Source organism: Rhinichthys klamathensis, unplaced genomic scaffold (genome assembly GCF_029890125.1).
Source record: "Rhinichthys klamathensis goyatoka isolate OS25496 unplaced genomic scaffold, OSU_Roscu_1.1 h1tg000064l_1, whole genome shotgun sequence".
Taxonomy (NCBI): domain Eukaryota; kingdom Metazoa; phylum Chordata; class Actinopteri; order Cypriniformes; family Leuciscidae; genus Rhinichthys; species Rhinichthys klamathensis.
Genome location: NW_026606607.1, coordinates 3,998,840 through 4,025,218, shown reverse-complemented (window position 1 = coordinate 4,025,218; position 26,379 = coordinate 3,998,840).

Below are 26,379 nucleotides of genomic sequence, written 5' to 3'. Positions count from 1 at the left end.
TATACTTATGGTATTTTTTAATATTTTGATTTAGCTTTTATTTAATAGTTTAAGTTTTCATTTTAGTTTAAGTTTTAGTGATTTTCTTATGCGTTTCTATTAGTTTTTGTTTCTATATTTTTATTTTATTTCAGTTTTACCCATTTTATATACCAATTTAGTAGATATGTCGAAATGCTTGACATGTCCCTTTTAAAAAACACCCAACACTTTATTTCAAGTCCACTTTAGACACTCCACTAACTATATGTAACTTTGTATTTGCATGTCAAATAACAGTCATTTGAGTATAAGTAGACTGTCTGCTTAATATCTGCAAACACTTTATTTTGATGGTTCTCCAACAAACATTCTACTGACTATAAATAACTCCATGTCAACTTCTAACCCTACAACTTACCTAACAGTCTACTAATACTCTAACAAGAGTTGGTTGACAAGTATTAACAAAGTTACTTAGTTATTAGAATGTCTAAAGTGGACTATCGAAATAAAGTGTAAACAAATTGACAGCAAACTCACATTCAGATCTGGCCATTCTGGCAGGGCACACTTTCTTTCTTTTTTTTTGCTTTGATTATTTTGTTTCACTAGGAAATGTGTCACATTGTGCAAGTAAAAAACTTGCTACCCCTCAATTAATCCCACAATGTCAATCAAAATCCAGCTTAGTTTTGAAGTGAACGTTTCGGGTGTGAGCTTATAAAATACAGCAGCTAGCAATGGTGTGGAAAGAGAAGCCCATAAACCTCTACTGTAACTTTTTACATCCTCACAAGCAGGGACGTGCACAGGAATTTTGTGGGGCAGTTGCTCTGACCTGAAAAAAGGGCACTACCCCCAAAACTCACGGGCTATATGAAGGAATATATTCAGTTGAATTTTGCCCATACAAATTGCCTTATCTGATCGTGTTTATTTCCAAACGCAATGCCTCATATTATGGTCTTATTATTATTTATAAAGATTGCAAACGTCAAAGATGACAGGTTTATGATATACAACTTTGTAAACAGTATACAAAATGTATTAACAATATGTTAAATGTCACCAAAATACACATGAGAAAAAGAGTTCCTCATATTATTGTTTATTGTTTTTTAATTATTATTATTATTATTATTATTATTTTTTTAAATAAATAATCTGGATTGAATTGACAGATGGGGAAAAACTCGCTTCTAATAAAATAAAATAAAACGCTTAGATTTCGGAAAAAATACAATCCTTTTTTAACCTTTTGGCTTCCCATACATTCAATTGTGCTTTTTGCTCATCTGGGCAACTACGCATGATTTGTAGTATGATTGCGTAAAGGGAACAGGAATTCCGGTAAGGAACAGAATCGACTGCTACACCCAGTGCCGATCCTGACCTCCCTGGGGCCCTAAGCAAAATTCTGCTAAGGGGCCCTCTGATGTCGTGAGCTATGTAAACCATTTGCCATTGCCACAGTCACACCTGACACTTCAGCACTCCCATCCTCCCCCCTTTAAACAAAACAGTCAAATAATAAGTACAACAATATAGAACAGAATGAGGTTCAAACACACAATATTTATTGAATAGAGTATTTTCTATAGAATGATAAGATAATAAGTGAATATTAAGTAAGTGAATATTAACGTAAACATAAATAAGAAGAAAATAATAAATAATAACCCTGAGCTTTGGCTTTTGGGATTAACTTTGGTTCTTTCTACAGCCTGGGCATTTTCGGCATCAGTATTATTTTTTTTATTTTTATTTTTATTATGCATGTTGAAGCAATTCTTGATTTATGGTTATTATTTACTGAGGGATGTGCATCCATTTTGACCAGTATGTCCAGCTAATCAACATTTTTAATTCAATATAGCCTATAAATCAATAGTCAATCAATGTCAAATTGTCAATACATTGCTTTCTATCTTGCATAATTAGTGCAGTTGTTTAGAGTTTGTAACTACACTGAGACTTGATAATCAGTGTCTTGTTTTAAAAGTATAATGTGTACTTTGATTGGGAGTGGCATCATTCACGTGCATGTATTGTACAGTATGTCTGGTCTCCACATATTTCTGCTTGAAAAATGCGAGTTTCATTTAGGCAACGCGCATATGAACGCATGATAACACACGCGACGCGGTTATGTTTTCCGAGCTGCAGTAAACAAACACCGTTGCACTTTGTCGTTTATCAAAATCAAACGTAATAAATAATTGTATTTTAATCTCACTTTTGTCAGCCACAAAGTGATGCAAGAGATGCACTGCCTGCCCAGCTAGGTTAGCAAGACCGAAAAACATCAAACTTTGCTGACATCAAACTTAGAGAGGAGAGAACACAAGTTTACCTGATTGTTGTTCCCGCAATTCACTCTCATGGTTTTTTTCTTCTTCCTCTTTTCGTGACCAGAAGGATAGTTTCGCTTCATTTTGTCGTAGATGTTGTAGCTACACATTTGACGGCGCGCTATGACTATGACACGAGATGGAGGCGTGGCCTTAAGTAATTTGCGTGGCCCTACGCCGGTCGCGTGCAGTCTATGGTCGCGTGCAGCGTTTGCCCTTCATACTGACTTTCACTTTCGGTGCCCGAATGGAAGTGAATGAGGCTTTGCGATTTTTTTTTTTTTTTTTTTTTTTTTTTTTTTTTTTTTTTTTTTTTTTTTTTAAATCTAGGCCTACGTGAAATTCTGCATCCATTGTACGATTTGATTTTTTTCTCGGAAGGGCAACTTGAGTGAGAAGGGCAACTTGAGTGAGAAGGGCATATGGGCAGTTGCCCGGGCAACCTGAGCAACCCCCCTGTGCACGTCCCTGTACAAGACCTTTGTGAGAAAATATTCTACAAGTGTGCAACTCTCATTGGATGAATTCACATACTGATTTGCAGATGAGCAAAAGTTCTCTGTGACTTCACATTTTTTGATGCGGGTGTGTAAATGCGTTTTGCCCCATATTCACTGCAGCAACTGTAGCAAAAATGTGAGCGTACGAGTTTCTTAATTTGTGATTTGTAGAATAGGATTTGTGCGCCTGCAATGAAGAATTTGTGAAGGTGTAACTGTTGTGTTGTGTTTGTGGAAGATAAAAAAAAGTCTACAAGTGTGCAACTCTTAAAAAATGTATCTCTGTGACTTCACATTTACTGATACACATGTGTGGCTATTCTCTACAACTACAAATTCCACTGTCACAGGCGTTCAGTTGTTTTGCACCAAAAATACCTTCATACTCTCACTGCATCTCTCACTGCACCTCTCACTGCACCTCTCACTGCATCTCTCACTGCATCTCTCACTGCATCTCTCACTGCATCTCTCACTGCATCTCTCACTGCATCTCTCACTGCATCTCTCACTGCATCTCTCACTGCACCTCTCACTGCATCTCTCACTGCATCTCTCACTGCATCTCTCACTGCACCTCTCACTGCATCTCTCACTGCACCTCTCACTGCACCTCTCACTGCATCTCTCACTGCATCTCTCACTGCATCTCTCACTGCACCTCTCACTGCACCTCTCACTGCACCTCTCACCGCACCTCTCACTGCATCTCTCACTGCTCCTGCTATTCTCCCTGGGCCCCTTGCTCTTACTCTTCCTCGTCCAGACATTACAGTGTTTGTCTTTTTCTGTTTTCAAAAACATCACTCCTCAAAGTCCTAATTTTACTGTATAAGTGTCAATGTAATAGAAAAAAATTGGGTAATTTTGGGTTGGCCCAATTTACCCAACATAAATCAGCTGTGTGTCAATTATTCAATTGTTTGTTTATTATTTTGCTAAGATATATTGTTTTTGAACTGATATCATTGCAGGAGCAGAGGTTTTTATACTGTATCTAAGGTTTGGAATATTGTTTTTGCTATTGTGGGATGGTATGTGTTAACATTCGCAAATACTACATAAACAATCCATAATTTTGTTGGGAGGTATAACTTGTCTGTTAAGAAAATGTAAGCATTGTGGAAATGTGTTCACTGACTGCATATTGTGTGAAAACGACATGAAATGTGTGAATGGTATGGCCACAATAGACCGATGCTGTGCTAATTGTGTTTAGAGTTTTGAAAATGTGACTACTGGTTGGACAAACGCTTGTTAGCGACTGAAAAAAACTGTAAACGCTAAATTCATGTAGAACTGTACTTGAGTAAAAATAACTTCCTCTTACATGAATAATTTTCCTGAATTTTTCACAATGTCTGTAAAGATACAAAATACAAAACTGGATGGAATACAGTTTTTTTTTTTTTATTGTTTCATGTCTTCTTGTTTCTCTACAGTATGTGTCAGTTGAGCATCATGGCACGTGAATGACGTAGTCTGGAAGTTCTGCATGAAACTCTCAATCATCCATGAACAAGGTATGAATGATGGAAGATACTGTTTCTGCAGTTTCTCTTCACTGCAGAGGAGATGCAGGTACTATTGTATTTTCTTTAAGGGTATGAGTATGTAAAACTAAAAAAAACTTGACACTGTCATATATAATTTTTATTCAGATGGCAGTGAAAAGATTTATGCACAAGGTGCTGTGCGCAGGAGATCCAAGAAAGAAATGGAAGATAAATAGGGGAGGCCGGGGCTAGTTGACACACTTTTTACTCCAGTGAGAATTCTTAAGAGTAGCTTTATTTCTGAAAGTCAATTTCTCTAGGCACACAGTTTAACGTCTTGACTAAAAAGGCGTCTTGCCCAGAAAGAAATATACAGTTGATTTAGCCGCTTAACTGTCACCGTCACATATACGGGACGCCTAAATTTACCTCGCTATATTACTATTAAATCCTAATCTAATTATGACAAACTATATATGGTTGGAAAGGTCTAAGACTCCTAAATAGATATTTGACTGCTGTTTTTTGCTACAAATTATGTAGGAAGAGTACCCGATGAATTTTTGACAAGAGTGCACCTCAAAAAAATCTGCATCATAACAGGAGTTCTGACCTTTGTCACAAAACGTTGATGCACACACCTTTAATAATTGAAACTTTGGTTTTCATGCTAAAAGTTCATAATACAACATTTAATAATCTAGTATTTTTCAATAAAAAAATATAATATAATATTATCCTCTAAAAAGTATAATATATATATATATATATATATATATATATTATCCTCTAAAATATATCTTTTTTATCGCCTTTTTTATTACATCACATATTTTATTAGTTATCATAAATTAGGTATCATTTGAAAGCTTACAAACTCAGAATCCATCCTGTGAAAACGGTTTTGAAATTGAACGTTGCATTACCATGGAAACGGTACTCTAAATTATTTTATCAGGCTCCTCCCCTTTTGGGCATCATTATATTTCATAATTTGATTAAAACCTTTTCTAATCTTGACAAAACACATATTGTCAGAAAGGTCTAAGTCTCAAGGTTCCAAATTGTGTGACAGAATTGATATTTGGACAGAAATTTATAAATTTGTTAAGGCAGAATGTATACAACTAAATTCAATGGAATGTATGTCACCCGGTGGCTATTTTTGGTACCACGCCTAAACAAAATCTCATGGGAACTTCAATTTTTGTGATATCAACTTCAAATTTGGAACACAACTTGCTTAGATATATGGCTTTGATTTTATAGTAATTTTAGAGTAAAAAATATTTTGTAAAATATATATTTTATATAAAATAAAAAATATATAGTACAGTATATTTGATTTACTGTAAATTTCAACTTCCATAACTTTTTCATACTTTCATTTTTTGAAGTGTTTTTACTTCAGCATAATCTGCTGAGTGTTTCCTTTAAAACAAGACCAAACTTAGGTATATATTCCAAAGAATTCTTGAATTACAACCATTTAAGTTTGAATAGTCAATGTTAACCCCCATTCTCAAAAAGGGGGGTGACAGCGAAGCAAACGTTGACCTATTGTGGGGCATGTTGGGGCACTAAAATTGTAAAAGGTAACATGTGCCACGATCAGAGCCGTTTAAAATACTCTTTAAACACAGACCTGTGACCTCATTACATCAGTATTAATGCACCACTGTATATGTGTTGTCTTGGCAAACATTCTGCTAAACATTCCTGAAGAACTACATTGCTTGGTGGAAGGATAATTATTTTTTAATAAATAAATCATACTGTCATGTTTGGATTTGGGTTTTGAATAATGTTTATGTTTTAATGTCTTTTATTTTGTAATTTTCAAGGTTCCTGGTTTTGACGTGTGCTTCCCTTATCTAATAGGTGTGTTGGACCATAGATATCCATAATAAAGGCTAGATGTCTCGTCCGCGCTGCTGGCCAATGGAGGTCGACGTCCGCACCTGGCGGCCATCTTGTCACAGGCAGCTCGCTCACTCGTAACATTGTGTTTTAATGGTCCATGTACTTTTTAAATAACCATAACTTGCTCAATTTTCTACCGATTTTCAAACGGTTTGGTTTGTTATAAACGTCAGAGATGTAGTTATGACACTGCATACTTATGAATAATAAGTGTATAAATAAATAATCATCCAGAATTATAGCCACGTTAATAACGTTTGTAAGAAACCAAACCGTTTGTAAATCCATCAAGATTTCAACGAGATAAGAGTATTTGTGTTCATGCTGATCACTCATCTTACATCAGGTACCACAGAGCCTTGCCTATGACAAGATGGCCGCCGGTGATGACGATAGAGACTCCACCGTAAGACATCTAGCCTTTATTATGGATATCTATGTGTTGGACATCGACTGTCGCTGGATGTAACCGATTGGCGAGAGTTGCCGAGTGCAGTCTGGGAGAAGCTGAAAACAGAGATGTGAAGCACTTTCTTCTTCCCGTAGTTACGCTCGTGTTGCGTTTGCATACTTTATCATAGCTGAAGTGAAATAAATGTAATATTTGTCGAATGTTTCAAAATATTTTTCATTCAATCATTTACGTAGGCCTATACTGCTTAATACAGCGTCTGTTTGTACAAGAATAAAGTTTAACATAAGCATATACTATTTAAATACCAAAGAAGTGGGGTCTAAGTTTTTTTATACTGTTTATTTTGATAAACATAACACAATATAACATTGCGACTACATGAAAAGAGCTTTTATTATTATAGAAATACAGATTTGTGAGTGGAACTGAAGGTTTCAGAATAAACACGAAACACACGTGATCGTTGTCATGCGGTAACTCCGGCCAATCCGGCCAGTCAGAGTCAGCCGTCTGCTCTCGAATCGCTCTCGCGGGACTTTGATGGCATACGTCACAGTCACGTGGCGACGGTGCTGTCTCAAGTCGGAACAAAATTTCTAACCGGCATGCACTGCTTCAAATCAGCTGCCAATCAGTCTGCGCAGCGCCTCATGAAGTCGAACAAGCCTAATGTGTCATGTTCTGTTTTAGTCATGTGTTTCTCAGTTCTGTTTTCTTATTGGTTCCTTATCTTGACTTCTTTTAGGTGTGTCTTGTTTAGTTGTTAGTCCTTATGCATTTTAAGCCCTCTTGTTTGCCTAGTTACTTTCTCGTGTATTGTTGGTGTAACCTGCTTTTTGGTGAGTCTATAGTCATCTTTTTTCCTCACTTTAAATTATCTTAAATAAAGCTGCACATTTGTCAAACTTGGCTTCAGTGGATTGATTGTTACACATACATTGTTTTGTTGATGTCTTTCTTTTATGAAACCTTGCCAGCTCTATACAGCCATATAATCACTGAAAACCATGGCTTCAAATGGTGTTTTGCTTAAATGGCGCTTAAATGCCCTAACAATACCCCTATAACATTGCCCCTCAGTTTATCTAAAATCAATGCAAATCTGTGAAATTAATTTAGTTTTTTTTTATCAAATTAACTGATGCAAATATAAAAATACTCTTTAAAGTACCATTTAAGTATTTATTATATAAAAATACCTTCATAACCTTCATCTTCATATCTGCAGTGCACTTCATATCTTAAACGTATATTTAAAAAAACTGTACTTGCAGATATAATATTAATGAAATAAAATGACAATTATGTGCATTTAAAGGGTATACTTTCATGACTGTTTCTTAACACACTTAAACACTTAAAATGTGCACTTTGTAATCATTTAAATTTTTACTTAAATACATTTTAATAATATTTTTAATAATACACATTATCTTTTATCATGCTTGAAAGAGGTACTCTTATTTCGATGTGTTCACTAACATATTAAACCACATTTGATTATTTGATATTACATTTACAGTTAATATATTTCACATGTACTAAATTGTAACTTCATCCTTACAAATGTGTAATTACAAATATATTTCGATACGACATACAACTCTCACTAAAAATTACATTAAAGTATATTTTAGTTTGCCATAAATGCTTGTCAGTTTATTCATACATTGCCAGTACACTTTAATCATATTTCAATGACAAAATATGACAATATTTCAAGGACAATATAAGTGCTTGCAATACTGTAAGTTGGTCAAAAAATAAGTAAGTATAAGCTAAAAGTATGCACTTCCATTTCGCAATGGTTGTCAGTGGGAGACCTTTCACATAAAATTGTGGTATTGTCATGATTCTGCCATCTAGTCCTTGTCGTTCTTTAAAGGGATAGTTCACTTTGAAATTAATTTTTTATATGTTTTAGCTTACCTCAAGGGAATCCAAGATGTAGGTGTCTTTGTTTCCACAGTATTTTCAATTTTTATATTTTTAGGTCAAACCGTTCTTGTTTGTCAGTCATATAATGCAGGTCTATGGTTACTTCCTCAAAGAGCATGCACAGAGAAGTCCAAATTAAACATGATTTAATGACTCGTAAATGTAAGTACACATTGATGGCTTAAGACACGAAACGAGCGGTTTGTGTGAGAAAACGAACAGTATTTCTATAGTTTTTAACTCTTGTAAACACAGCCACGTCCAAGTGATCTGAGGTCGCGGGTGCTTCGGTCTTTTCTGGAAAGCACCGGAAGTGATCTCTCGCGTGTATACGTCACTCATTGTTTACACAGAACAGAGATTGTAGGTAAGACGGCTAATTAAAAGGGTACTAATTTGCGCTTATCCGGGATGTTTAAACCGTCGTAAAAGAAAACAATAAAAAAAATTAAACAATTGTATGAGTGACGTACACGCGCGAGAGATCACTTCCGGTGCTTTACCGAAGCGCCCGCGCCCTTAGAACACTTGAACGTGGCTGTGTTTACAAGAGGAAAAAACGATATAATACTTTCCGTTTTCTCACACAAACTGCTCGTTTCGTGTCTTAGACCATCAATGTGTACTTGCATTTACGAGTCATTAAATCATGTTTAATTTGGACTTCTCTGTGCATGCTCTTTGAGGAAGTTACCATAGACCTGCATTATATGACTGACAGACAAGAACGGTTTGACCTAAAAATATCAAAATTGGAAATACTGTGGACACAAAGACACCTACATCTTGGATGCCCTTGAGGTAAGCTAATGCCGAGTTCAGACTGCACGATTTTCAAAATAATCGGGTCACAGTTGTTTTCACACTGCATGACTATCTGGGGTAACATTCAGTTGCTGCTGTGTTCACACTGCACGATGGATCGGCGACAGGAGGTTTCACACTGCATGACTTTACAAAAGAAAGAATCGCCGACAACTTCTGCCTGGTCCGCAAACTACGTTTCACAACCAAACAAACGCGAGAAGTGATAGGAAATAATGGAAGACCACACGTGCGTGAGACCGGAGTTCTCGCGCGACACTGAATTTGTTATTAAAAATGATAGCCTACAAATTGTCTGTGCACTGATTTGTAGCGAAAATGGAAACAAATAATAAACAGTTTATGCAGGAAATGGTTGGGAAGACGAGGGGAGCAAGGACTGTGTTTTGCAAAGAGAGGTGGGGTAAATAAATAATTTTGCACATGTCCTGCTGTTGCTGCTGGTCATGCAAATGTTTGTGCTTTTGTTTCTGTTTGATATAATTGTAAACATAGGCCTATCTATTAAAATACTGATATTCTGGACTATAACTCCTCCTCCTCCCTGTATCTTGCTCTCTCGTTGGCTGTCGGTCATCGCCGATGTAGTTTTCAGTCAGAACACATTCACACAGCAGGATTGTGAATCGCCGACAGGTCCAGATATTTAGCATGCCAAATATCTCACGGGCGTTGGCGACTCGTCGGCGATTCTCTCAGATCGCGTCTTTGCTCATTCACACTGCGTGATTGTCACTCGCGTGAACGAGCGCCGATTTGCCTGTGATTTCGGGCATTTGTCGGCGATTTCTCAAAACCTGTCGGCGAGCCAAAATCGGGGCTAAAATCGTGCAGTCTGAACTCGGCATTAAACATATAAAAAAATAATTTCAAAGTGAACTATCCCTTTAATTCTTGAGGCAGGATCATGACAGACCCATGTTTTGTGTGCAAGCACATGGCCTTTTGTTTGGGCCATGTGCTTGTGTTGTCTCGTTCTCTTGCCCCGCCCCCTTGTTATCCTCGTTTTGTCATTAGTCTCTCTATTTATAATCCCCTTGTGTTTGCTGTCTTGTGCCGGTTCATTGTGATTCTCAGTGTGTGTATCCTGTGATACAAAACCTGTGTGTAGACCTTCCCGTGAGTACCTTGTGAAGAACTCTGTCTTGTAAAATCCTGATCTTGTTGCTGTTGTTAGTTATTTGTCTAGTTATCTGTCAAGTCTTAGTCTAGTGTTGTTAGTTTTTGTTTTTGCCCACCAGCCTTGTTTTGCCCCATCGTGGGTTTTGTTTTGTCTCAATAAAACCGTGCTAATTGCATACTATCTGCGATTGGGTTCATCTCTCCACAAACCCTAACAGGTATGGCAAAATGATTTACAACATGACACAATATCTCCATTCTGAATCACACATATATAGTAACAATCATATTCACCAATGTTTTGCCTGAAATAGGCAACTCATTATGTTAAATTGTTGCATTTAGTTTAAGCAGAAGGATACCACTCATGTAATCAGGCCCTGTGTAACCATTAAATTTTTATTTATTTTTTTGCCCATTTGTTTATTGAGAGCAAAAGTTCAAACTAAGTCTTTGATTAAATGACAGCTTGGCAAGAGAGACAAATATGTGCATTTATTTCAACAACTTTTTAAATTAAAAACATTTGTTTCAATAGAAATAAGAAAACTCACACCTGCTGTTGCACATTGGTTAATGTATTGTTTATTTTTCATTTATTCACTGTCAAATGTGTGGCTGTCAGATTGAATAAAGGCGCTAATTGGCAGGAAAAGAAAAGACACAATTAATACATGTTATTTTCACTCTGACATCCCAACACTATATCTCTCAGCACAGCATCACTTCACAGTTGTGGTAACTCAACTTGTTTTATTTACTGAACAAATACAAACTGAAACTTAATCCAGAGAGAAAAGATCAATAGAGACCATGCACAATCACAATGCTTTACAGTTTTCTGGAATATTGCTTAGTATTGTTCTAACAATCAATTCTTAGCTTGCTGCTTTATAAATTACCTGTACCATACCCCCAAAAATCAATCCTTACAGTTTGACACCTCTGATGCAGTAGCGTAGGCAGAAATTTTATTTTGGGTGGGCCAGTGAAAATGTGAGTGGGCCTATAGTTTTTCATAGAAAAAAATGACTTCAGTAATAATTAACCTTAGAGAGTAGAAAAATGAATCGACAAACTGCAAAAACAGTTACAGCTTTATATTCGGCAAATCATCATGTTCAACCAACAGAGCTTAATAAAGGCTGGACAAACCAGTGTAGACATTAGACAATAACCTGTCTATTTTATTCAGGCTAGTCAGCAATGCAAAGACAGTTCACCCGAAAATAAAGTAAGCTAAAATAATAATATCGCTATTAGATCGGCGGGTAAACCCGAGTCGGGCTGACCGGGAGAGAGGGAGCAAGAAGCAGCCGCCACCAGCACCTGACTAGCCTTCTCCTGGGGTAATGAGTCTGAAAAACTGGGACTCGGTAGTTGAAGGCAGTGGCGTGTCTTCTTCCTCAACTCTTGCTTTTTTCAAATAGCACATTAAAGAAAGTTGTTTAGCCATTAGTGTGGCGCCGACGCCGCTGTGAGTTTTCCTGTCGGAACCCCCAGCAACCATAGCAACCAATAACGTTCAGGAGAGAGGCTTTCTACAACTTGCTTCGACAGTTCCGTTTTATTCGGAAAACGAATTAAACACACACAGCAGTCAACAATAAATCAGGTATATATTAATATATTTTCTTAAATACATTTGAATAAAAATAAACTAAAAATGTATTTTTATCAAACTTGCCTGGGCGGGCCAGTGAGTAATGTGGGCGGGCCAGTGCCGCCCTGGCCCAATACTGGCTACGCCCCTGCTCTGATGGCTTGAGGACTGAATTTTACTGCTTTCAGGTTTGGAGAGGTGGACACTGCATTCCCCTCAATCATGCAGTGGATACCCATGAGAGGAGTTTTCTTGTGGTTTTACGAACATAAAAACCTAGTAGAAAACATTTTTGTCATTTCTGTTCTTGGGATTTGGGTTTGGTTGCACTCTGTAAAACACATGGACTCTGTGCAGATCAAATCAATTGCAGTTTGTTAAAAATTTCTATCACTTTATTTGGACTTACATGAAGTCACATCTCATATTCAGATGACGTACTGAATAAGATAAATAGCCTTGTGAAGCAGAACTATACTGTAGGATAAATTAGTACAATAAAGTTCTTATCATTTAGCAGACACTTTTATCCAACTCCACTTACAAATGAGAAGCGCAATAGAAGCAATCAAACCAACAATAGGGCAACAATATGCAATAGTACAGCACAGTACAGCACAGTAAATGTAGCAAGGTTCTTTTTTTTAAAAGTTTATATTATATATATATATATATATATATATATATATATATATATAGAATAGTCAGTGTTATTATTAATGGGTCAAGTCTTGCTGAAAAAGATGCGTCTTCAGCAGTTTTTTGAAAATGGCTAAAGACTCGGGTTGAGTTAGGCAAGTCATTCCCCCTGCTTGGAACGCCCGTTGGTGTTTTAAGCCCCCAACGGACCCTTCAAGGCAGCGCTGCATGGAAGGCGCTCCCCGCCCCCTGCCGCGTTTCAGCCAATCGCTGCAAAATCTACCATTGCCAATCTGTTTACAGTTAGCTAGATAGCTGAGCGTGTCCGGCCGGCGGCAAAGAAAATCCCTAGCAGCTAGTGTTGGCTATATTTTAAAGCATAGTCTTTTTTTTTATAATAAAACATTTCATTATGAATTCAGATCTTAGAATATTGCTCTATGCAACTTACCGTGCCAAGTTGAGTGGAGTCAAGATCGATCGGTCGTTGGTTCTCAAAGTTGAATGCGAGCACCATTGTTGCGATTGGCTGAAATGTGGCAGGGGGTGGGGAGCGCCTTCCATGCAGCGCTGCCTCGAAGGCTCCGTTGGGGGCTTAAAACACCAACGAGCGCTTGGAACTGTCCAGGTAAAGATCCGTGAAAGTGATTTTGTGCCTCTTTGTGATGGCACCACAAGGCACCGTTCACTTGTAGAACACAAGCTTCTGGAGGGCACGTAGGTCTGAAGTAGTGAGTTTAGGTATAGGGGTGCAGAGCCAGGGGTTGTTCTGTAGGCAAACGTCAGTGCCTTGAATTTGATGAGTGTGGCAATTGGGAACCAGTGCAATTTTATGAGGAGAGGTGTGAGATCTTGGACAAGGAGTTGTGTATCAAGCTCCGATTGGAAGGGCCTGATCCTCCTAATGTTGTATAAGGCAAACCTGCAGGACCCGGCAGTTCTAGCAATAGGGTCTGTGAAGTTCAACTGATCATCAATCACAAGGTTCCTGGCTGTCCTAGATGGAGTTATGGTTGACGAACCTAGAATGGAGAAGTTGTGGTTGTTTGGTTGGCCGAGACCACAAGCAGCTCCCCTAGGGTTAGTTGACGGTGGTGGTCCTAATTTCAGCAAGAAATGTCTGTCAGGCAGGCTAAGATGTGAGCAGCTACCGTCGGATCCTCTGGTTGGAATGAGAGGTAGAGTTGTCTGTCATCAGCATAGCAGTGATAGGGAATTCCATGTTTCTGAACGACAGATCCTAGTGATGACATGTAGATGGAGAAGAGCAGTGGTCCAGGCACTGAGCCCTGAGGCACCCCAGTAGCTTGGGGGGTAAGACTTAAACCATTGGAGTGCGGTTGCTGAGATGAGCAACATGAGAACTGTGGAATTAGAAGCTGATCTTGCCAGTCTCAGAGATTCAATAATGAGAGCAGGGCAGTCTAAGTTGAGTGGCAGCTTAGACGGGGGTTATGAAGGTAACCATGCTAGATTACTCTTTTATAAGGGAGTCAGTAAGATTGTAGCCATGTGTTGTAGCAGGGCTAGGAGCTCATCTCCGTTCAAGCCACTGTATTTTCCCTATTTTGAGGAACATCATTGTTCTTTCGACTCAATTTAAGTGATGTTTTTGGTTTTGTTGATTGGGTTGTGTGTATATATGTGTCTATATATGTATATGAAATGTTTTCTGTTTGATCTGATTACCATTTAATCTTGTTTGCATACAGAGGATTTTCATTTGTGGGTGCATGGGCTGTACCAACCATCAATTCTGAGTATTGTGAAGTGTAAGGCCTATTTCATCCTGAATATTCATATGGATTCATCCTGATTATTCCTGTGATTCATTGATACTTGTTCTGAAATGGGTACTAAATTCTTTATATGGACATAACCACTCTGTGGTCCTTCATCAGTATTCATGTCATATCTTTGCATCATCTACCTCTATAAGAAGAGTATTTCAAGTTAGGGTGGAATCATCTCTTTATGTGGTTGTGTTCAATTATGTATTTTTTGATGAATGTTTGGTTTCTTTTTTTATTTATATTACAAAGGGGTTAAATACTTTAATTTGTGGGAGAAATTGTGGATGAGACAAATAGGATAGAAGGAAGGGTGAGAGAGAGCGTAGGTTATTCCGAAAGGTGACCTGTCGAGGAGTGTGTGTTGTGTCCTGAGCCAGGTTGAGTTTAAGAGTGAGGAGGAAGTGATCTGAGGTGTGCAGTGGAGTGACCAGCATATGGTCAGTGTAGCAGCAGCGCGTGTAAATAAGGTCCAATTGGTAACCTGATATTTAAGTAGCTGATGTGTGAGTAGCCTTTCAAACTTTAGACTAGCTTAAGCTTTGTCTGTGAAACCGAGGGATGGACATCAGTTTAAATTTTATTTTGTCATTTTATATTATTATGTTAATATAAAGAAATTAATTCTAAAACAACAAATTGAACAAATACATCAGACATTGACTGACAATTACAACAAAAAAACAAGCGACATCAAATTAAACAAGCGAGTCTGCTATTTTGTATTACACCAGTTTTGTCAACACTCTAATACCTTTATATTTGTATACAGAGTCTTACAACTTATACTGTCACCTCAGGAAGATGCTGCTTATGTATGATTGTGATAACCTCTATTTCTAATTTCTAAATAAACTGATGGTGATACAACTCAGCATGTGTTACCATTTCTCCTCTATTTCACCAAAAGGAAGACTGTAAATAACCCCTGACATGACTCATCCATTCTGATAGAAGACAAGAAAGAAAAACAACAGAAATTTACTTCTGTGTTTCTGAAGATCAGATTGACTGAGGTGAAAACAGAGAGTGCTGCTGGGGAACATGATTTTTCCCCCCCGTATATCCCAAGTTAACTAGGGGCCTATTTCAGGTGTAAGAATAAAGTAGAACTTTTAAACTACAGAAAATACCCTTGTGGAATTATACAAGATTTCGCCTTTGGCTCTGCTCTATGTTCAAAACAAATTGCTTGTGAGCAGGGACGTGCACAGGGGGGTTGCTCAGGTTGCCCGGGCAACTGCCCATATGCCCTTCTCACTCAAGTTGCCCTTCTCACTCAAGTTGCCCTTCCGAGAAAAAAATTAAATCGTACAATGGATGCAGAATTTCACGTAGGCCTAGATTAAAAAAAAAAAAAAAAAATCGCAAAGCCTCATTCACTTCCATTCGGGCACCGAAAGTGAAAGTCAGTATGAAGGGCAAACGCTGCACGCGACCATAGACTGCACGCGACCGGCGTAGGGCCACGCAAATTACTTAAGGCCACGCCTCCATCTCGTGTCATAGTCATAGCGCGCCGTCAAATGTGTAGCTACAACATCTACGACAAAATGAAGCGAAACTATCCTTCTGGTCACGAAAAGAGGAAGAAGAAAAAAACCATGAGAGTGAATTGCGGGAACAACAATCTGGTAAACTTGTGTTCTCTCCTCTATAAGTTTGATGTCAGCAAAGTTTGATGTTTTTCGGTCTTGCTAACCTAGCTGGGCAGGCAGTGCATCTCTTGCATCACTTTGTGGCTGACAAAAGTGAGATTAAAATACAATTATTTATTACGTTTGATTTTGATAAACGACAAAGTGCAACGGTGTTTGTTTACTGCAGCTCGGAAAACATAACCGCGTCGCGTGTGTTATCATGCGTTCATATGCGCGTTGCCTAAATGAAACTCGCATTTTTCAAGCAGAAATATGTGGAGACCAGACATACTGTACAATACATGCACGTGAATGATGCCACTCCCAATCAAAGTACACATTATACTTTTAAAACAAGACACTGATTATCAAGTCTCAGTGTAGTTACAAACTCTAAACAACTGCACTAATTATGCAAGATAGAAAGCAATGTATTGACAATTTGACATTGATTGACTATTGATTTATAGGCTATATTGAATTAAAAATGTTGATTAGCTGGACATACTGGTCAAAATGGATGCACATCCCTCAGTAAATAATAACCATAAATCAAGAATTGCTTCAACATGCATAATAAAAAAATAATAAAAAAAATAATACTGATGCCGAAAATGCCCAGGCTGTAGAAAGAACCAAAGTTAATCCCAAAAGCCAAAGCTCAGGGTTATTATTTATTATTTTCTTCTTATTTATGTTTACGTTAATATTCACTTACTTAATAATATTCACTTATTATCTTAACATTCTATAGAAAATACTCTATTCAATAAATATTGTGTGTTTGAACCTCATTCTGTTCTATATTGTTGTACTTATTATTTGACTGTTTTGTTTAAAGGGGGGAGGATGGGAGTGCTGAAGTGTCAGGTGTGACTGTGGCAATGGCAAATGGTTTACATAGCTCACGACATCAGAGGGCCCCTTAGCAGAATTTTGCTTAGGGCCCCAGGGAGGTCAGGATCGGCACTGGGTGTAGCATTCGATTCTGTTCCTTACCGGAATTCCTGTTCCCTTTACGCAATCATACTACAAATCATGCGTAGTTGCCCAGATGAGCAAAAAGCACAATTGAATGTATGGGAAGCCAAAAGGTTAAAAAAGGATTGTATTTTTTCCGAAATCTAAGCGTTTTATTTTATTTTATTAGAAGCGAGTTTTTCCCCATCTGTCAATTCAATCCAGATTATTTATTTAAAAAAAAAATAATAATAATAATAATAATTAAAAAACAATAAACAATAATATGAGGAACTCTTTTTCTCATGTGTATTTTGGTGACATTTAACATATTGTTAATACATTTTGTATACTGTTTACAAAGTTGTATATCATAAACCTGTCATCTTTGACGTTTGCAATCTTTATAAATAATAATAAGACCATAATATGAGGCATTGCGTTTGGAAATAAACACGATCAGATAAGGCAATTTGTATGGGCAAAATTCAACTGAATATATTCCTTCATATAGCCCGTGAGTTTTGGGGGTAGTGCCCTTTTTTCAGGTCAGAGCAACTGCCCCACAAAATTCCTGTGCACGTCCCTGGTCTTGTATATTTTTCTAGCACAAACACAAGTACATAACTACAGCTGCTTGAATCTGCTGCGACGAATCACAAGCTCTGTTTTTCACTTTCAAGTGACAAGTTTCGTACGCTCCGCCTTTTGCACCAAGTGCACCGTGAAATGTGGTGCAAAAGTGAGTTGTGCATCTGTAGAGGCAGTGGGCGGAGCCTACATTAATATCAATGAGTTTCCCGGGCATGCGCGTGCAACTGCTCATTCTACTTCACGCTCCTCGTTTCTCAGCAGGTTTAATGGATTATTTCAAAAAAGGTAAATATAGTTTCAGCGCGAACTTAAACTGCAATTGTGTATCGTTTCGTTAAGTTCATGTTTTTATTTATTCGTCACTGACTGAATGATTGCTGGCATTCACTTCGTGTAGGCATGAAGTAGGCTACAGCAAACTTCAACTCGTCGTATAAATTGCACCTTGCGAAGCTTTTAAAATGTGGCTTTTACTAATTGTTATCATTTGTTGATTGCAATAAATTAAATAAACCCTCATAAATGTATCCGTTCCGTTAGCTAACACTTTAAAAAATATATATAGCTATAATATATCCTGGTGTGATTGTTCTTAAAATCTTGTTCATTTAAATAAGCCAAATCATTAAGACCAAACACAAGCATAAATGTGTTGCTTTAATACATATGTACAATTTGGATTAAACAAAATTGTATGGACAAAAGTGGATAAATTACATTTGATAAAATTAGGTTACTGTAAATGAGGGGGAAAAACACAACATTATTTTACGGAATATGATAAGCCACTAATTTGATGTTCTAAAAAACATATTTACAAACATACATACTGGCCTTAATACCAAACATTTGAACAGTAGTAGGCTACACACCTTGCAATCAAAACATTCAAATTATGCATAATTTGAATGTTTTGATTGCAAGGTGTGTAGCCTACTACTGTTCAAATGTTTGGTATTAAGGGTCTAAGGTAAGGTACCTCTAAGGTAGCCTACATTTATCTAAAAACAGTAATATTGTGAAATATTTGTATCAACTGTTTTCTATTTTAATGTTTAAAAAATATATTATGTCTTAATTTAATATTAGTATTATTTTTGTATTGCAGTAACATTCAACAAATGATAACAAAAGGCAGTTTAAAGCATTGCAATGTACAAAGGAAAAGCACATCTAAATGAATGAGTTGAAGTTTGCTGTGCTTAGCCTATACTGTGAATGCCGGCAATCATTTAGTCATTAATTAATGCACAAAACGTGCAAACTAATAAAAACATTATGAATGAAATGATACACAATTGTAGTTTAATTTTCCGCTGAAACTATATTTACCTTTTTTGAAGTAATCCATTAAACCTGCTGAGAAACGAGGAGCGTGAACTAGAATGAGCAGTTCCATGCGCATGCCCTCATATTCCGTAAAATAATGTTGTGTTTTCCCCCCCTCATTTACAGTAACCTAATTGTATCAAATGTAATTTATCCACTTTTGTCCATACAATTTTGTTTAATCCAAATTGTACATATGTATTAAAGCAACACATTTATGCTTGTGTTTGGTCTTAATGATTTGGCTTATTTAAATGAACAAGATTTTAAGAGCAATCACACCAGGATATATTATAGCTATATGTATTTTTTAAAGTGTTAGCTAACGGAACGGATACATTTATGAGGGTTTATTTAATTTATTGCAATAAACAAATGATAACAATTAGTAAAAGCCACATTTTAAAAGCTTCGCAAGGTGCAATTTATACGACGAGTTGAAGTTTGCTGTAGCCTACTTTATGCCTACACGAAGTGAATGCCAGCAATCATTCAGTCAGTGACGAATAAATAAAAACATGAACTTAACGAAACGATACACATTGCAGTTTAAGTTCGCGCTGAAACTATATTTACCTTTTTTGAAATAATCCATTAAACCTGCTGAGAAACGAGGAGCGTGAAGTAGAATGAGCAGTTGCACGCGCATGCCCGGGAAACTCATTGATATTAATGTAGGCTCCGCCCACTGCCTCTACAGATGCACAACTCACTTTTGCACCACATTTCACGGTGCACTTGGTGCAAAAGGCGGAGCGTACGAAACTTGTCACTTGAAAGTGAAAAACAGAGCTTGTGATTCGTCGCAGCAGATTCAAGCAGCTGTAGTTATGTACTTGTGTTTGTGCTAGAAAAATATACAAGACCTTTGTGAGAAAATATTCTACAAGTGTGCAACTCTCATTGGATGAATTCACATACTGATTTGCAGATGAGCAAAAGTTCTCTGTGACTTCACATTTTTTGATGCGGGTGTGTAAATGCGTTTTGCCCCATATTCACTGCAGCAACTGTAGCAAAAATGTGAGCGTACGAGTTTCTTAATTTGTGATTTGTAGAATAGGATTTGTGCGCCTGCAATGAAGAATTTGTGAAGGTGTAACTGTTGTGTTGTGTTTGTGGAAGATAAAAAAAAGTCTACAAGTGTGCAACTCTTAAAAAATTTATCTCTGTGACTTCACATTTACTGATACACATGTGTGGCTATTCTCTACAACTACAAATTCCACTGTCACAGGCGTTCAGTTGTTTTGCACCAAAAATACCTTCATATGAGAGGTGCAGTGAGAGATGCAGTGAGGGGTGCAGTGAGAGGTGCAGTGAGAGGTGCAGTGAGAGGTGCAGTGAGAGATGCAGTGAGAGGTGCAGTGAGAGGTGCAGTGAGAGGTGCAGTGAGAGGTGCAGTGAGAGGTGCAGTGAGAGATGCAGTGAGAGATGCAGTGAGAGGTGCAGTGAGAGGTGCAGTGAGAGATGCAGTGAGAGGTGCAGTGAGAGGTGCAGTGAGAGATGAAGTGAGAGGTGCAGTGAGAGGTGCAGTGAGAGATGCAGTGAGAGATGCAGTGAGAGGTGCAGTGAGAGATGCAGTGAGAGGTACAGTGAGAGATGCAGTGAGAGGTGCAGTGAGAGATGAAGTGAGAGATGCAGTGAGAGGTGCAGTGAGAGATGCAGTGGGAGGTGCAGTGAGAGATGCAGTGAGAGGTGCAGTGAGAGATGCAGTGAGAGATGAAGTGAGAGGTGCAGTGAGAGGTGCAGTGAGAGATGCAGTGGGAGGTGCAGTGAGAGGTGCAGTGAGAGGTGCAGTGAGAGATGAAGTGAGAGATGAAGTGAGAGATGCAGTGAGAGGTGCAGTGAGAGATGCAGTGGGAGGTGCAGTGAGAGGTGCAGTGAGAGATGCAGTGGGAGGTGCAGTGAGAGATGCAGTGAGAGGTGCAGTGAGAGGTGCAGTGAGAGATGAAGTGAGAGATGCAGTGAGAGGTGCAGTGAGAGATGCAGTGGGAGGTGCAGTGAGAGGTGCAGTGAGAGGTGCAGTGAGAGGTGCAGTGAGAGGTGCAGTGAGAGATGAAGTGAGAGATGCAGTGAGAGATGCAGTGAGAGATGCAGTGAGAGATGCAGTGAGAGGTGCAGTGAGAGATGCAGTGAGAGGTGCAGTGAGAGATGCAGTGGGAGGTGCAGTGAGAGGTGCAGTGAGAGGTGCAGTGAGAGGTGCAGTGAGAGGTGCAGTGAGAGGTGCAGTGAGAGGTGCAGTGAGAGATGCAGTGGGAGGTGCAGTGAGAGGTGCAGTGAGAGATGCAGTGAGAGGTGCAGTGAGAGATGCAGTGAGAGGTGCAGAAGTGCAATATTTGATGAAAACATGTGGCCTAACGCTGAAGATCGCAGAGATTACATACAGTAATTTTGTGCTTTTTTGTAAGCAATACTGTAAAACTTTTTCTGTTCTATCATACCGTGTTTCTACTGTACCTCCTGTTGTAAACAGTAAAGGGAAAAAAACTGATTTGCTTTTTACTAGAATGCTTTTGAATGTGAACATTACTGTACATGTGGACATACAGTTCCCAACCAAGAAATTTAGTGTAAAAACGGTGGATTGCATGTTTTGCATGCAAATACCTGTAAAACTGAAACATCAAAGTCTATGCAGTTTTTGTAATGTCAACAATAGCCAGTATTTTGAAACCTGGTGTACTTCGATTGACTGCATGTACCTTGTGAAGTGAAAACAAGTGTTATTCTTTAACAGAATAATTTCATTTTGATTCAGATTTCCAGCGTTTTGGTCAAGTTAGTGTGTGCAGAGAAAGATGTGTTCTATTTTGAAATGAAGAGTTAGTATATATTTAACAAAATGTGTTTTTGAGAAGAAAATTAACCATTTGGCCAATTGTGTTTTGTAGGTGTGAGTCTGTGTTAAGAGTTTAGAAAAAGTATCTGAAGTATGGGTAAGCGCTTGTTAGCGATTGAAAAAAAACTGTACTATGGCTGCACGATTAATCGTTGAAAGATTGCGATCTCAATTCAAACATCCACGCAATCTTATTTCTAAATGAGAATAATTTGGCTATTTAAAAAGTATGATCACAGCGAATATTCAAATCTGCACTTGTGCTGCTGTTGACCTAGAGAGAGTTGTATAGTAATTCAGGGAAGAAGGAGGCGGGAACCAGCGAACGTTTAACACTTTAATCCAAAATAAACACAAAACAAAAGTAAAAGGCTGCCGCACACACATAAACAAAACATAATGTCAAATAGTCCAGGCCTGGTCCTCTCTTGTCCTTCACTCTCGTCGATCCTCCTTTTATGCTTCCACAGCATAAAAAAAAAAAAAAGTTTCACAAACAGTCTTTTTACCACAGAGTATCGTTATTTCTGCATTACACATTCAAATTATAACGGAAATACTAGTTAACAGTTCATATATACACCGATGTTTTAGATAGGTATCAAAATAGAGTAAAACACTTTGTGAAAGTAACGACGCGTCAAATAAAGATTGCATAAATTGCATCGTTACACCAGAAGGTGGCGACAGGTGACTGTTAAACATGTATTTGTCATTGTATCGTTCATTTAAGAGATTGGTTTAACAACACTGATTCATCCAGTAATGAATCAAATGAAGTCTTCATGAGTGAGTCATTGAATCATTCATTCAAATGAATATTTTTTTTATTTAATGAAAATAGACTGCAGCAATTAACATTTGTCAGAACGTCTAGTGAATTACAGATTACTTTGCTTAGTTGTCTATTCATAATCATGGGAGATTCATGATATCTATTTTAAGAAAAATGTGATTCTCAATTTCTCCAGAATCGTGCAGCCCTACAGCGTTTACAGTCATAAGACTCGTCTGCTTGGTGAGACTGCCTCACTCCAGCCCTGATGCTTTAGATTCTGATGTAAGAGTCCAGACGGAGTCTAAATATGAAAAGCTACATCTGCATTAGAGCTCTGCTGTTAACTGACAGGCCCTCAGCGTTTCTGTGCTGATTATTATAAAAGAGAAAATGAGTGTGAGCGGCACCATGTTCTATTCTCAGCACCTGCTGCCACACAGCACCCCTCACTCATTACGAGAGGAAGTGACACGTGGCAGGAGACCAGAATCTGCATATCCTCAAACCCAGCATCAACCTCCTGCTTTTTTTTTTTTACTTTTACTGGCGTTAATAACATTTATAACTATTTTATTTTCTCAGACTTACATTGAGAAGTACACTGTGCTCTTAAATGGTAAATGCTAACCTAAATGCTGTGCTCTACATTTATTCACAGCTATAGTAAGCACAGGAACTTTGTTGATTCAAGTGCAAGTACACTAACTGCATGATGAATTAAAGTTTACATTTTATATTATATACAATTAACTGAACTTTAGAGAGCATTTTAACCAACTAAAGTAGGACTTATACACATGTATGTGTAATTTCATAATTAACTATTGTCTTTGAAATATCATTCAAATTCACTGCCGTATGTACTGACAAGCATTTATGGTAAAATAATTTAAATGTTATTGAAACTTGTATGTCACATTTAAATCTATTTGAAATTACACATTTTTAATTATGTAGTTGCAATTTATTACATTTAAAAAATATGATATTAAATTAAAATACTAAATTCAAATGTGTTGTTGGATGACACACACAGCTAAAATTATCATTATAACATTAGACTTATGTGTGCTTTACAAAGTTATTCAACAAATCAAAATAAGTGTACTTTAAAGCATGATTATAACAATTATTTATTTTAAGTATACATATTTTAGTTACTTAAGTCTACATTTAAAAGTAAATGTACTTGAAGTATTTAAAATGTTCTTCATGTACATAGATTTAAGTGACCTTTTATTTTATTACTTTATATAATCTGCAAATACAGTTTATTTCAATATAGTTTTGAGATTTGTAGTACACTACTAGTGCACATTCATTACAATTAAACACACTTCTATTTCACAAGGGTGAATGAAGGAAATTAATGTAATGTAAAATTAAGGTAACACTTTACAATACGGTTTAATTTTGTAACATTAGTTAACTACATTAGTTAATATGAACTGTAACAATAAGCAATATATTCTTACGGCGTTTATTAACCTTTGTTAAAGTAAGTTAATAAAAATCTTCATGTTCATGTTATTTCACAGTGCATTAACTCATTAACTAATAGGCCTTTTGATCTAAAAAAACAAATAGTGGTATTGTTGAGATTTACTTTAAGATTAACCTAATAAATGCTGTAAAAGTATTTTTCATTGTTTGTTAACTAATGTTAACAAATGAAACCTTATTGTAAAGTGTTACCGAATATTTTATTACCAATTAATCTGCAATTTTGTCAAATTATGCTAAAAGTGTAAAAATAGTATTATATCGTGTGTGTGCTTAAGAGACATTAGCAAGCACATTAGCATCAACAAGACAAAGGAGTCAACAAATTGATTCCAAAAATATCAAGGATGACAAATAAAAAAAAAAATTCTACATGTGTGTCCACTGTTGGACATTGTCAGTGGACAAAGGAAATATACAGTGATAGTGAAAAACTGTGTTTATTATTTTGTTCCCTCTATTTTGTGTTTGTTCATTTCCATCTCCCTGGTACTGACAGAGATTGACAAGATGTGCCTGTCAAAAAGAGGAAACAGTGTCGTGATGCCTTTAAAAGTTAAGGCACCTTGCTGAGATTTTGAGATGTCCCGGGGTAGCTTCACTCCTTCACTCCCTAACGCCCTGCAGAGCTCCAAATGGGAAAAGGAATCCATAGCAATATTTGCTGCTGTGTCTGAAAATATCAGCGACTGAAAAACATGGAACTTTTGGAATGAAAAATGAAAAAATGTTTCTCTGCTTCTGTCTCCTGTGGACAGACTTCAACAATACGTCAGTGAATCAATATTTTCTGTACTTCAAGTAAGGTTTGAAAGGCAGGCAAGGTGAGAGACAGGCCATTCGGTGTAGGAAAAGGCACAACACAATCATTTCATAATTAGCAGTGTTTGCTAAAGAAAGCATCATCATTATTATTAGTATTATTATTATTGGTTATACTTAGTGTTAGGGGTTTGTTCAACTGGCACAAACTGTGACATCATGTAAGGTTTATGCTACAGAGATTAATAATATCACAAATCATATGGCTTGTAGAGAAGAGGGACATGTGTAATTTCAGAATTACTTCTATTGTCATTGAAATATGATTAAAGTGTAATTACATGTAGTTAATCTATATTACGCAGTACTTATTTGAGTAAGTACAATGTACGTCACATTAAAATAAATTATTATTAAAACTTTTAATTTGGCATTATCTTAAAAGTGTTTTAAGAAACAGTCATGAAAGCGTGTTCTCTTTAAGTACACTTAAGTGGTCTTTTATTTCATTAATATTACAATAAATAATATTAGTAGGACAGCTCTTTTATACTTTTAAGATTTGAAGTACACTACAAGATTTGAAGTACACTTTGAAGTGCACATTCGATTCAAAATTGCGCTGTAAAATAACGGTAATCTACTGGCAGCTGTGGTTGCCAGCAATGTTCTGTTCATTTACAGCTCTCTACCGTTAATATACAGCTTTCCTTTTTTACAGTATGTTACTGTAAAAATACCATGGAAGGTAACTCATATCATTTGGGAAACCGATTGCTTCAAACAGTTCAAGCTAAAAAACTAGTATTTATACTGATAGTACTGTAAACTTACTTCATTTGAGTCCGTGAGTCCACTGAAAATGAATATCTCTTAATATAAAACTACTGGTTTTCTGTCAATACGTTAATATACAGCCTATTATGATAATGCTGTCAATAAAAATGTGCAAAGAAAGAAGCTTTTAATAAATATTTTTTTAACGTGCGTGCAGCGTGAATAAATCCAAACACCCCGTGACAGATTTAAGTTTCACTTTCGATCCGTGACCGACAGAGGAGCGTCTTGTCGGCAGGGATTTAAATCTTTAAAAATGTCTGGGATAAGAAAATCTAAAGGTGCACACCATCAGAAAGGATATTCTCCAAGGCTGGATTTAGCATCAGGAAAACCATGATCGCACTTCTGCCGAACAACGTTAACAGGTTGGTTTTCCTTGGGACGTTCTAAAACGCTTAACGTGAAAAAAGCTTTTAAAACGCTTAAATTGCACTTTTACGTGCTTAATGTACACAGTACATGTACATGTTTTGCTCTGGCCCCCTTCCTTCCTGTACGCAGGAGTGATGAGATAGTTAGCCGATTGGCCTCACTGAATGGTTGGCTG